Genomic DNA, 14173 nt, shown 5'->3' on the forward strand with positions numbered 1-14173 from the left:
TAGTTGGGGATCTGGTATATTACCGCAGTTAAGCGACTAATCGACAGAGCTCCATTTTCCGGAGCACAGTGGCAGATAATGGCTGTGTGAATGAGCCCTTAGGAGACCTGTTGCAGATTCCAGCAAAAATCCTATAGAAAAACAGGTAAGGCCAACACCTGGCTGAAACACGTCACTTCCTGCCACCTGTACCTGTGTTGATCTGGGACTGTTCCTTCACTGTTCATCTGGGACTGGGTTGGATTCTTCCTTCCTTTGTTGCAATTCTCTGTTCAGTGCTGTCCACACTGCTCTGTGCTCGGCAACAGGCATTAGGGGTGAGCTGATCGCACTTTGTTATTTCTATAGAAAAATAGTGCAGCATGCAGTGCTATTTTGTCCTGTAAAATGCCAGACACCATCCTGGAAACCAGAAAGATTGCAATATAGTCGGTAAAGTCAGTGGAGGGCTGTGTGTTTTTGCTATTTAATGAATCGGGCATTGATTTTATTTTCATTATTCTTCTCCTATGATGGAGCAGATCAACAGAAATGATTGACACAATTGATTGAGACCAGTTTGTTAAATTTCCACCATAAGGGCAGGGTCACATCTGCAGCGTATTTCACGCTGACAACCGTCACAGAGGGACTGCAGAGTGAGCTCCCGGCTGCCTATTACTTTCGAAGCATTTTGCTTTTAGCTTTCTATCTTGACGCTATGAAGTGTTCCTTGGTTTATCTGTATGTTTTTCCTTTTCAGCCTTCCCATTTTCAGTATGAGAAAAGTGAAAGCCAGAAGTTTTCAAATTTTTTACATTGTCCCATTTTGTTAACACACAGCTTACTGGGAACAACCAACATCTTTTGCTGAACTCCATGCTAAATTTCCATCTTAAAGAGTACCTCTCATTAACTTGATTAATTTTATAATTCTCCCAGTTCACTGCTCCCATGGCAGCTTTTAGAAAACTTAATTTTTTTTTAAACAAAATATATTAGAAAGATTTTTTATTTACCATAATGAGTGCAATAGCTACATTTTTTTAATGAGAGTGTCCATTTAAGGGAGTTTTATAATTCTTTATATTATTACTATGGACAAGTTTCATGTTAGGGCCATGTTTTCATTCCATTATCTAAATTCAACGTTCGGTAAGATTTGTAAGTGATTTTTTTTTCTTTTAGAGTTAATCTAAAAGTGTTTTTCTTTAGTCTACAGGTTATTTCACATTATTAGATTTGTGCCAATATTTTTTTTAGAAATGAAAATTACAAGATTCCATCATTATTGATTCATTATTGAGCCTTTATATTTTTGTTTCTATGTAATCTTGAAAAGGCTTATCTGCTCACAAATTGGCAACTTTTAGGCAATTAACGTCATGCTTGGCACAAAGGGGCATGGCCTCCCACAGACTGACCAATTTCCTATCATTTACACCAAAAAAATAGCATTAATTATAGCTAAAATATTTCAAAGTGTGGTTCATGACCAGTCACTGCTCCCCCTATACAGCTGCTTTATCTTCAACCTGGGCTGTGCAATAGGTACACAGACCACTCCAGTTGGTCATTTATACCATACACTATAGTTTAGAATGTCCATTCACTCGTGTGTGTGTGCTTGATGGAAAATTAAAGTTCCCTTCCTCCAACATTCCTTAAAAACAGCATTAGGGTAATGAGATTTTATAATAAGCTGCTTTGACAATGTTAAGCCACATGCTTGACGTAACCAGCTATCGTAACCCGATGCCTCAAAACACAAACATCATTCAAAATATGCCTAAATATTAGAATTATTATTATTCCACATTTTCTCTAGTCGTCTACTTTACAGACTATAGTTTCATTTGTCCCTCTCCTCAACTGGAATCATAGTACTTTGTAGTTGCCTGTCTACATGATCTATGGCCAAATTTACACAAAGCAATAGACCAGCGTTTTCCAACCAGTGTGCCTCCAGCTATAGCAAAATTACAGCTACCAGCATGCTGGGAGTTGTAGTTTTGCAACAGCTGGAGGCACACTAGTTGGGAAACACTGCACTAGACTGAGCATTATATTTTTGGATATCTATGGGCGATGTTATCATACACCTCTAACCACTAAGCTATCAGTACTGGAGTCCTCCATTAGTCCTCTACTGCCTAAATGTACAGTATCTTCTAAATCTTTTTACTGATTTTCCCTGGAAACCTGGAGGGCAACCAGTATAACCTTCTAGATTACTAGGATTTCTTTATACAAATCTATTTCCTTATATTGTGATACATCTATATTCTTGCATGGCTAGCTACTGAGGGGTTTGAAGAAACTGGGTGGCAAGCGGTAATACCAGGGCTCGATCAAAGCGTAGCAAATCCCATGGGACCTTTATCACCTACCCTAGTCACACTCCTCAGGATAATTCACAGTAGTGTTGAGCGGCATAGGCCATATTCGAATTCGCGAATATTCGCGAATATATGGACGAATATTCGTCATATATTCGCGAATATTTGCATATTCGTTATATTCTCGTTTTATTTTCGCATATGCGGAAATTCGCGTATGCGAAAATTAACATAAGTGAATATTGGCATATACAAAATTAACACACGCGGAAATTCGCATATGCGAAAATTAGCATATGCTAATTTTCGCATATGCGAATGTTCGCACGCCATTCTCACACAGTAGTATTACAGCCTTCTTTACACCACACAAGCTGGAAGCAGAGAGGGGTGATCACTGTGATGTGTACTGTGAAGAAAAAAAAAAACGAATATTCGTAATTACGAATATATAGCACTATATTCGCGAAATTCGCGATTTCGCGAATATGCGATATTCGCGAATAATATTCGAATTGCGAATATTCGCGAGCAACACTAATTCACAGCAACTACAAGGTTCTGATCCTTGGTAAGGACCTGAACATTGGTAAACTGGTTATACATATTAAAATAATGTCATCTGAACCTACCATTGTCAGTGGGATCTGCGATCATCTGGTGTATGGGGGCCTCCTGATTTTTTCCAATGGCAGATGTTAGGGGTGAGAAGGACAAGACTGTTGCATTTCAACATATAATAGTGTGGTAGCATAGAGGCACAGGATGAATCTAGAGCAGTATATCCTTTAAAGGGGTCATAGGCGTGTGCAGCCTATTGCATTAGGATGTGCACCCTAAAGCACAAACTCACGCTGCACGCATGCGTATATATTTGTATATATATATATATATATATATATATATATATACATATATACATACATATACATACACACACATATACAAACACACAAATACACTCTTGCTTGCATGCACACATACATAAACAGATAAGACAGCACTAGATAAATCCATAGTCCCCCTAGTCATCCAGATAGCCAATCCGGATACCAAACATGCAAGAAAGTCCAAGACCACAGCACCAAAATTGGAAAAAAAAAGCTATTATTTATTGGTTCCTCAAAAAAAACTTTTGGGGAACCAATAAACTACAGCTCTTTTGTACGTATCAGTTTATAATTTTTGGTGCTGTGGTCTTGGACTTTGTTGCAGGACCTGTATACCATATAAGTAATTGCATCCAGGATCATATAAAGGTAGATACCACCTGTACAAAAGATCTGTATACCATATAGGGGATTATAGTTACATCTAGGGACTCACAGGTAACATCATATCTGATCAGCGATGTCCTCTTTCCTTTTCTTGTGCATCTGGATCAGACTGACATGTCAACTTCTTCCAAGTAAAAATCGTCTCTTTAGCATCTGCAGGAAAAACATGTTTGACATTTTTCCAGTGCAATGCCCTCTCATAATAAGGAATAGTAGGTACCCCATTAAGTAGGCCTATCCCCCACCATAGACCCCCTCATTAAATAAATACGTCTGAAAGTAGGTAGGTTGTTAGCTAGATAGGTAGGTTGGCAGGTAAGTATGTAGCTAGCTACATGGGTAGGTTGCAACTATGTCAGTAGCTAGGTATGTTCATAGCTAGGTTGGTTGTTAGCTAGATAGCTTGTTAAGTGTCTAGGTAGATTGTAAGCTAGCTAAGTAGATAGCCGTACAGGTAGGTAGTTAGGTTGCTAGGTAGATAGCTAGGTAGGTAGCAAGGTTGGTTATTAGCAACATAGATGGGTAGCTAGCTAGGTAGCCAGGTAGGCAATTAGCTAGGTAGGTTGTTAGCTAGCTAGGTAGCCATGTAGTTATGTTGCTAGGTAGATAGATAGCTAAGTAGGTAGCCAGGTAGTTAGGTAGATGGATAGTTAGGTAGGTAGATATTCAGGTGTCTAGATAGCCAGGTAGGTAGGCAGGTAGTCAACTTGCTATGTAGGTAGCCAGGTAGTTAGCCAGGGAAGTAGGAAACCAGGTAGGTAGGTTGTTCGCTAGATTGGCAGGTAGGAATTAACACTTTTCAGGTTAAAATGATGGGTCTCCCAGTACATTAATAATATAGACACTGATTTGAATAGGGACCTTCCATACAATAAAATATACCTTTTATTATGTTCCAATAAAATATTGACTTAGACTACAAAATATACAGGCTGCCACCTATGGATTAGCACACATTTATCTTTTGCATTTGTGTATAAGTAGTCTCTCAGGATAAACTCCATATAAAGTGCAAAAACAGTGTATAAAACACACAAAATATACACACAAAAAATTCCAACAGGAGGTATGGTCCAGGTTTATCTTCTGTTCTGTACATGACATAAATTCCTTTATCCCCAGAATAAATGTAGTCAGATACAGTAAATAAACAGAGTTAAATGTGAACAGTGGCATAAATGAGAACATTGATACATAAAGGAAATTATGTCATGTAACAAAAAAAACCTCAGCTCTGACCGATAGTGAGAACAGAATAGAAGATAAACCTGGACCATCCCTCCCGTTGGAATTCTTTGTGTATATATCTTGTGTGTTTTTATACACAGTTTTTTCACTTTATATGGAGTTTATCCTGAGAGACTACTTATACTCAAGTGCAATATGATAAATGCATGCTAAACCATAGATGACAGCCGGTTTATTTTGTAGTGTAAGTCAATATTTAAATGGAACTGAATAAAAGGTATATTTTATCATATGGAAGGTCCCTATTCAAATCAGTGTTTATAAGGTATGTAGGTTGGTTTTTAGCTAGCTAGGTCAGTTGGTAGCTAGGTGGATTGGTAGTTGATAGCTAGGTAGATAGCATGTAGGCAAAGTCAGATCACAATACACAGTGTCACTTCACACTTACTCTACTGGACCCTTTTCACATAGACACGCTATTATGCAGTTACTTCTGTGAATGTTTATGTCAGGATTTGCCAGGCTGGAGGTGGATCCTCTGTGTCAGAAAGGGATTGGCGTGGACCGTACCGGTGGACCGGTTCTAAGTTGCTACTGGTATTCGCCAGAGCCCGCCGCAAAGCGGGATGGTCTTGCTGCGGCGGTAGCAATCAGGTCGTGTTCACCGGTAGCGGCTCAACCTCACTGACTGCTGAGACTGACGTGGTACAGAAGGACAAGGCAAGAGCAAGGTCGGACGTAGCACAAGGTCAGGGCAGGCAGCAATGGATCGTAGTCAGGGGCAACAGCAGAAGGTCTGGAACACAGGCTAGGAACATACACAAAAACGCTTTCACTGGCACAAGGCTACAAGATCCGGTCAGGACAGGAAGGGGAAGTGGGTTTAAATAAGCCTGGACACAGGTGCAGGTACTGATTGGGCCAGGCGCCAATCAATGGCGCACTGGCCCTTTAAGTCTCAGAGAGCCGGCGCGCGCGCGCCGGGACTGAGCGGACGGAGGACGGGGCAGGTGAGGAGACTGGGATGCGAGCTGCGGGCGGGCGAGTCCCGCTACGCGGGTCGCATCCCCGCTGGAGACAGTAGTGCAGCGCTCCCGGTCAGCGGGTCTGACCGGGGCACTGCACGGAGGTGAACACCACGAGTGCTCTGGGGAGGAGCAGGGACCCGGAGTGCTCGGCGTAACAGTTTATTACTGCTTTTTATTTTGCAGTCCAATTATATGTGAGTTAATGTCCTTTATATGTTTAGTTCACAAATAGAGCAACTAATGGAGTTCACTTCATACGCCTCTAGTGTTATTCAAAGTGCATATATAATTAGGTGTTACTGTTTCACATTTTGTGTAAACTGCGCATTCATAAACATAAGGTGCATAACTTTGTCTTGATGTCAGGACCCTTGTATAATTGCACAAAGTCCTGTGTATTACATTGGGTCCCTATATTAGCACCAGGTAATGTATTTACTGTTCACTTTATTGCAAATGTCCCAACACTGCGCTATTGCATTAGTGCCCGTCACTGGTGGCCCGTGAAGCGATATTAGAAGAATACACGCTACAGCGTGATCCCTGATTAATTGAAGAGGATGAAACATGTAGGATAGCCTATGGCAATGTGAACGGAGCCCAAATACTTGAAACCAGCTACCACTACCTAGGAAACAGCGAAGTGCAATGGCATAGTGTTATACAATCTGCAGCCAATGCATAACAAAGGAAGCTGTGTACATGTGTGGATTAGGAAATGGAGTGACGGGCACTAGTGCAATAGAGCAGTGTTGGGACATTTGCAATAAAGTGAACAGTGAATGCATAACCTGGTGCTAATATAGGGACCCGATGTAATACACAGGACTTTGTGCAATTATACAAGAAAGGTCCTGACATCAAGGCAAAGTTATGCATCTTATGTTTATGAATGCGCAGTTTACACAAAAAAACAGTAACACCTAATTATATATGCACTTTGAATAACACTAGAGCAGTGGTCTTCAACCTACGGACCTCCAGATGTTGCAAAACTACAACTCCTAGCATGCCCTGACAGCTGTTGGCTGTCCAGGCATGATGGGAGTTGAAGTTTTGCAACATCTGAAGGTCCGCAGGTTGGAGACCACTGCTCTAGAGGCTCTGCATCTATGATTGATTGATTGTATGAAGTGCACTCCATCAGTTGCTCTATTTGTGAACTAAACATACAAAGGACATTAAATAACATATAATTGGACTGCAAAATAAAGAGCAGTAATAAACATTCACAGAAGTAACTGCATTATAGCGTGTCTATGTGAAAAGGGTCCAGTAGAGTAAGTGTTAGGTAACACTGTGTATGCTGACTAAAAGCCACATTTGCCCTAAAAATAAATAAATAAATAAATAATTAAATAAAATTAAAATAAAAAATAAATCATAAAAAAATAAAGTAAAATAAAATAAATAAAAAATAAATAAATAAATAATTAAATAAATGATAAGATTAACTAAATACATAAAATACATAAATAAATAATATAAGTATTAATTGAATAAATAAATTTCACAGTCCAAATTAGCATCTTTTGATCACTTTTTCTACCGTATACATGAATAAACAGCGATCCCAAAATTCCCTCAAAACGACAAGGGTACTGCGGCCAACTTCAGATCACGGTGCAAACTATTTGAGCCCTCATATCGTCCCCACTCATTTACCCAGCTCCTCACCCCTCCACACTAACACCCCCCCTCCCCCCTTATCTCCCCCTGCCCACTGCTGCCATGGCTGCTGCTGCCGCCCCCCTTTTTCCTCATGCTTTTCCAGTGCTCCCCATGGTTCTTTCAGCCACTGCGCCCTCCCCCCCTCCCCGCCTCCCCATCACCTCTCCGCCCCGAGTTCCCAAACCCACCCCCCCTGCTGCAGCTGCTGTCCTTCTTCCTCCTGCCTCTCCAATGCCCTCCGTGGAGGGGTAGGGAGTGCGGCGGCGGAGTGCCTGCGACCCGGCGGTCTCCAGCGTGCCTTTCCCACGCCTGCGGCGGTGGTCAAGTGGTTCCTCCAGCTGTTGTCCTTCTTCATCTTCTGGAATTGGTGAGTGTCTGATGTGGGGCTTGGCCCCTTCCCCGGTTAGTGTGCTTATGGCTGCGTTCTGTGCAGTGTTCGTCCTTTTGTTTCTGTGTGTTTGTTGAGTTTGGGTCTCGGATATGGGTGTATGTCTGTATTGGTCTCTGGTTGGGAGTTGGGTACGTCTCTTCTTGACGGGGTGCTTTGGTAGGGTATCATTTTCTGCGGTGCGCGCTTGGGTGAGTGGTCTTTTGGCCTTACACTCTGGGTGGCCGGGGTTTGGCGGACTTAGCTTGTTCCTTATCCTGAATCGGTGGCTGCCACCCAGTTACGGTTTTGTTTCTTTTGTTTTTCTCCCCCTTTGTTTGGTTTATCTCTCCGTCTTTGGTTGTAGTCTCGATCCGCTGCTCCATTTGTCCTAGTGTATTTATCTGATGTTTTTCCTGTTTTGCTCCCAATCTCTGGTAGGCATGGGACTCCTGTATGTTGTGCTGGGTGCTTTAGCTGATGTGCCGGTGGGTAAAAAGGTTTTGCTTGAGCCTCCGTTTGTCTTGCCTTGTGAGTTCTTGTGTTCACGGTGGTATTCCGGAGGGTGATTTTCCTGTGCTCTACGCTTGTTGGGGTGTGGTTTGTTGCTGCAAGGCTGACACGCAACTTCGTGAAGCGTTCCATATTTTGTGCTCGCTTCGGCAGCACATATGTTAAAATTGGAACAATACTGTAAAGATTAGCGTGGCTTCCGCATGCCGCGTGGGGTTGGTCTGCTGCTTTCCTGTGGTCAGGGAGTGATTGCATTTTCTCTGTTTTGGTTTCCTCGGGGCTCACTAGGTGCCCTGGTTCCGGTCTTTGCTAGTTTACTGAATGTTCCACGGGGAATATGGCTCTGGTCGGAGTTTTTTCCTGCAGGTTGTCTCTGGCTGCCGTGGGTGTGTGGTGTCTGTGCCCCCGCATATGTGCCTCGGGTGCGCTGAGGGCTGACGTTTCAGTTGCTTGGGGTTTTTCCTGAGTCGTGCAGTGGACAGGCCTGCTTTCAGTCCCCCATTGCGGCTCACGGGGAGCTCGCTCTGTTCTCAGATGTGGCTGGTTTGGTTGGTTGTTGGTGTGGTGTTTGGCTTTTCCAGTGGTGCTTTGTAACGGTACTGTGTGGGTTGGCATGGCCCCTGCGCTTGGTTGCACTCTAATTTGGTGATACTTTTCTTCTTTTCTAGGGTGTGATTTGAGTGAGCGTGGCGTGTTTTCGGTCTGACATTCGGGGCGTTGTCACTGCTATTATCTCTTTTTCGGCTTTCTTCTTGTGCACGGCTTGTTGCACCCAGTTCTTCGCTGTTTGGAGTTAAGATTTATTTTGGGGCTATGCTCCTTGGGGTCGGTACTGGGTGTTGATGCTTTGTCCCGTTTTCTCTGGCAGTGGTTCCGGAGGTTGCTCCCTCGGGTGGAGTTGGAAGGTTTGCTCGTGTGGCTGGCCCATGGGTCATCGTGCAGAGTGGTGTATTACTTGGTCCGCTTTGGTGGGTCCTGCGACTCACGGTAAGGCGCTTGTGAGTGGTTGGTGTTGGTGTGGAGGCCGGGATGTCAACAGTCGAGGAGGGGCCCCGGAGGTTCCAAATGGTCTGTGGATAGGGGATTTGTTTTTCATGCCTGGAATGCCCCTTGTGGTAACCTTACGAGGCTCTGATGTTTGATTTCCTATTTCGTTTTAATAGGATGTGATAACGGAAGTTCTTAGTATGTGATGCTGGGTATCTTCACCTGTTCATGTGAATCACCTGCTAATCAAAAAAAAATATTTGGGTGGCTTTCCCGCTGTGCTGCGATCCAGTGGGGTGCGGTTGCCGCACGGCACATGGCAGGGGGTGATTTTCTTCTCTGCTTTGCGGTTGGTGTATACCTAAGGGCTGGGCCTGCGAGTGGATTGCCTTGCTGTCGGCGACCGGTTTTTCCTATCAGTTTTTGGGTCGCTTGGTGGCGGCTGCGGGTCGGGTTTTTGGTTGTCGCTTTTGTGTAGTTTTTTTTTTGATCCGAGGTTTTGCGCTAGCCTTTTTCAGGGCTATGTGGATGGGGCACTTCCTTTCTCCTCGTCTCTTTCCATGGGACTTGGGTGTCTGTGTTTTTGGGTGCCTATTTGGTGCGTTTCACGAAAAAAGTTTTTTAAAAAAGGCCCGTCGGTCCGAGACTGCTTAGGCGATCCGGGACACGCTGCTTGTGCTGCATGAGGGTCCGCGAATGACTGTTTTTTCCGTTGTCATCCTATTGTTGACTGGCCGGCGGTGGGGGCCCCCCCCCCCCCCCTTTTTTCTTTTTGCTCCCCGCCCCCGATTATTCAGTTTCAGTTTTTTTTTTTGTCTGTTTTGGGTTTTGGCCAAACCAAAACTACAACTCCCAGCATGTTGGACTATGAAATAGTATATAGTATAGGTCAGTGTTTCCCAACCAGGGGTGCCTCCAGCTGTTGCAAAACTATAATTCCCAGAATGCCCGGACAGCCAACGGCTGTCCGGGCATGCTGGGAGTTGTAGTTTTTAAACAGCTGGAGGCACTCTGGTTGGGAAACACTGGCATAGTATATGGTGAAACATTCCGGGAGTTGGAGGATTGGTTGGATAAATACCGGCCATATATACATCAATATAAGACATAAAAAGTACATTCCGGGGGATTCGGGTGTGATACCTGTCAATTGAATGTATACAGTATCTTGCAGATAATATAATTATGTATAATAATATACAGTAAAATGCAGATATAGATAAATTCCCCTTCCCCCCTTTTTTTACCTGTATGAACACAACTAGAGATGAGCGAACTTACAGTAAATTCGATTCGTCACGAACTTCTTGGCTCGGCAGTTGATGACTTTTCCTGCATAAATTAGTTCAGCTTTCAGGTGCTCCCGTGGGCTGGAAAAGGTGGATACAGTCCTTGGAGACTTTTTCCTAGGGCTGTATCCACCTTTTCCAGCCCACCGGAGCACCTGAAAGCTGAACTAATTTATGCAGGATAAGGCATCAACTGCCGAGCCGAGAAGTTCGTGACGAATCGAATTTACTGTAAGTTCGCTCATCTCTAAACACAACCTATGACCCTAATATGGGCACATTTTACAGTCATTATTATGGCAACAACCCCAGGACACCCTTCATTATGAGTTCAGTTTAATAGAACTATGCTGAACTGTTTTACAGCCATCAAAGTTGCAACTTTGCAACAGCTGGAGAGTCACAGGTTTTCAAACAGTGTGTCTCCAGCTGTTGCAAAGCTACAACTCCCAGCATGCCCGGACAGCCAGAGGCTGTCCGGGAATGCTGTGAGCTGTAGTTTTGCAAAAACTGGAGACACACTGTTTGGAAAACACAACCCTACAAGGACAGAATGCAGTAAGTTGAATGAAAGCGCCAACTAGTGGTAAGTTTTAGAATGTCATTGCCATCCAGAGATATTATACAATGGAATTATACATCATGCACATCAAATAATCTCTTAAGTATAATATGAAATGGACTTCGCCCTCAGCTTCAATAGTAGAGGACACCCACTACACATGCATGCATACAACGCAGCTTCTTCTCTCCTCTCTGAGTACCCTATCAGGCCTATAGGCATCAATGAAGATAGTCCACTATTCTGATCACCACTTCTCTATTGAAAGCAGTCCTGGTGATCCATTGATTGCTGCCAGTCTGGCTCCCCCTGCAGGGCTAATGTAGGATTACATACCAGTTATCCAATGAATGGCAAAGCAAAACTACAACAGCATAAGACTTGTATTTACTTTGCGGAAAACTTCTCCTGTTCATAGAAAGGGGTTGTGGGGAAACCAAACTTATAAAATACCGTGTTGTTTATACTGCACAGAAAACACCATAAAAAACACAATGCCAGAATTGCTGTTTTTTCCCCCCTCACCTTAAAAAAAAAAAAAAAAAAAAAAATGTAGTTTGGACTCCCAAACTACACAGGTCAGTCAAGGGAAAAAAGCTAAAGATTCTTAAAAAACAGCAATGCAGAGCAGATTTTCTTTTCTTTTTATTTTAAAAGTTATTTTTGTTAAATATACAAATTTGGTGTCATTGCAGCTGGAGTGATGCGCAGAATTATGTTAACAAGTCATAAAAAGGAAAAGCCAAAAAACAATGACGAAATTGCTTTTCTTTCCATTTCACTCTGTTTAGACACAGATGTGATGTGTTAAATGCCACCATTAAAAACACAACTTCTGCAAAACACAAGCCCTCATATGGCTATGTTCACAGAAGAAAAAAAGGTGGGCATTATAGTTTTTTTTTTATATAACTTTGCTCTGGGAGGTGGTACATAAAAAAAAATACACCATGATGTCACGTCCCCGAACCTGGAAGTGCTGAATTGCAGGGACTAACGTGTTAGGAGAGTATATATATATATATATATATATATATATATATATATATATATATATATATATATTTTTTTTTTTTTATTTTTTTTTTCCATCTCCCAGAGAAGAATTATAAAACAAATTGGTTCCTTCAATTCATAACCCCTTTTACCCTTTAAAGGGGTACTCCACTGTAAAACATTTTTTTTAATCAACTGGTGTCAGAAAGTTATACAGATTTGTAAATTAATTCTATAGAAAAATCTCAATCCTTCCAGTAGTTATCAGCTGCAGTATGCTCCAGAGGAAGTTCTTTTCTTTTTGAATTTCCTTTCTGTCTGATCACAGTGCTCTCTGCTTACACCTCTGTCCATTTTAGGAACTGTCCAGAGTAGGAGCAAATCCCCATAGCAAACCTATCCTGCTCTGGACAGTTCCTAAAATGGACAGTTCCTAAAAAGGTGTCAGCAGAGAGCACTGTGGTCAGACAAAAAGGAAATTTAAAAAGAGATGAACTTCCTGTGGAGCATACAGCAGCTGATAAGTACTGGAAGGATTGAGATTTTTAAATAGAAGTCATATACAAATCTGTTTAACTTTCTGGCACCAGTTGATTTAAGAAAAAAAAAAAATTCCACCAGAGTACCCCTTTAATCATGCAGCCTTGCTTTTGGCCTAAAGGACGTAGTCATTTTTGCATTTAGTTTTTTTCCTCCTTGACTTTCAAAATCTATAACACTTTCAATGTTCCCCCTACAGGTTTTGCTTCATGCAGGACCAACTGTACTTTGTATTGACATCATTCATTTTACCACGAAATCTACAGCGAGGCCAAAAATCCTTAAGCAAAATTTGTGGGATACCCAAATTTTAATCACCCCCTTTAGCCAAAAAAAAGCTAAAATAAAAAAAAAAAAAAAATTATAATAATAAAGTATCACCCATAAAACGTGTCTCTCCACTGATTGGCTTTTTTCTTCTTTAGATATGATTTTGTCTTCTAAGGCCTTATTTAACAGATTGAGAATCTCCCGCTGTAATTGTGGAAAAAAAAAAGAAGAAAGAAGAAAAAAGATTTCTTTTCAGGAACAACACAGGGGTACCATATTACTATCACCTTCCAAAGGTGCATAAGAATTCCATCTGTCCCCCGGGTAGGCCAATCATCTTGGGGATCAATAGTCCAACATGTAACATTTCACATTACCTCAACATTATGTTCCGAGAATATGTAATAGATCTGCTGAGTTACTTAAAAAAACTCAGATCAATTGATCAACATACTAAAGGACATCCCTTGGGGAAATGATATGGTCCTTAAAACTATGGACATCACGTCCTTATACAGCAATATTTAGCATGATTTGGGCATAAGATCTGCAATTTTATTTTTAGAAAAAGATCCCAAAATTCCCAAAAAACAGGTGACTTTTCTAACCAAATGTTTGGAAATTATTCTGAGAAACAATTTCTTTTCCTAAAATGGAACACTGTTTCATCCAAACGAGAGGAACAGCCATGGGGACACGAGTGGCACCATCATACGCCAACCTCTTCATGGGGTGTTTTGAGGAACAGGTCATCAAGTCTAATTTCCTATTTCAAGACCATGTAGTGGTATACAAGAGATATATAGAAGACCTGTTCCTCTTATGGCGCGGTCCCCCCAGTAAAATCACACACCGAGTCACTATAATAAATGAGAATTATTGGGGTCTGACCTTCACCCCCTCCATTTCCACAGAATCAATTTTTAGATCCAAGGATCACTCATCAAGACAACAGATTTAACACTTCAACCTTCTTTAAGAAGGTTGACTCAAACAGTTACATTCCATTTTCGAGCGGACATTCCAAAAAGTGGAAACAGAATATTCCCTTTGGGCAATTTAAAAGGGTTAGAGAGAACTGTACGAATGAGTCCACTTTCATCAAACAATCCAACATCCTAAAATCTCGCTTTATAGCAAAAGGATATCCGAAAGATTTAGTAAACA

This window comes from Hyla sarda, chromosome 11 (assembly GCF_029499605.1).
Source record: "Hyla sarda isolate aHylSar1 chromosome 11, aHylSar1.hap1, whole genome shotgun sequence".
Taxonomy (NCBI): Eukaryota; Metazoa; Chordata; class Amphibia; order Anura; family Hylidae; genus Hyla; species Hyla sarda.